Consider the following 208-nt stretch of genomic DNA (forward strand, 5'->3'; position numbering starts at 1 on the left):
GAAACGCTTCTTGTAGCCAGCCAAGAGTCAATTCTTGTTTGAGGTATCTTCGCCCGTTCTTCCTTACAAAAGTCTTCCAGTTCTTTGAGATGTCTGTCACGCACTTCTCTTTTAAGGTCTATCCATAGATTTTCAATTATGTTGAGGTCAGGAGGTTGTTTAGGATCATTATCCATTTGTGGAAGCCATCCTCTCTTTAACTTCAGCT

General features: G+C 40.9%; 1 protein-coding gene across 2 annotated transcripts in view; it reads left to right on the forward strand.

The window, feature by feature from the left end:
• adamtsl7 (ADAMTS-like 7) overlaps positions 1-208 on the forward strand; it is a 9,986-nt gene that overhangs the window by 3,707 nt on the left and 6,071 nt on the right. The window lies entirely within an intron of this gene.

This window comes from Etheostoma spectabile, chromosome 2 (assembly GCF_008692095.1).
Source record: "Etheostoma spectabile isolate EspeVRDwgs_2016 chromosome 2, UIUC_Espe_1.0, whole genome shotgun sequence".
Taxonomy (NCBI): Eukaryota; Metazoa; Chordata; class Actinopteri; order Perciformes; family Percidae; genus Etheostoma; species Etheostoma spectabile.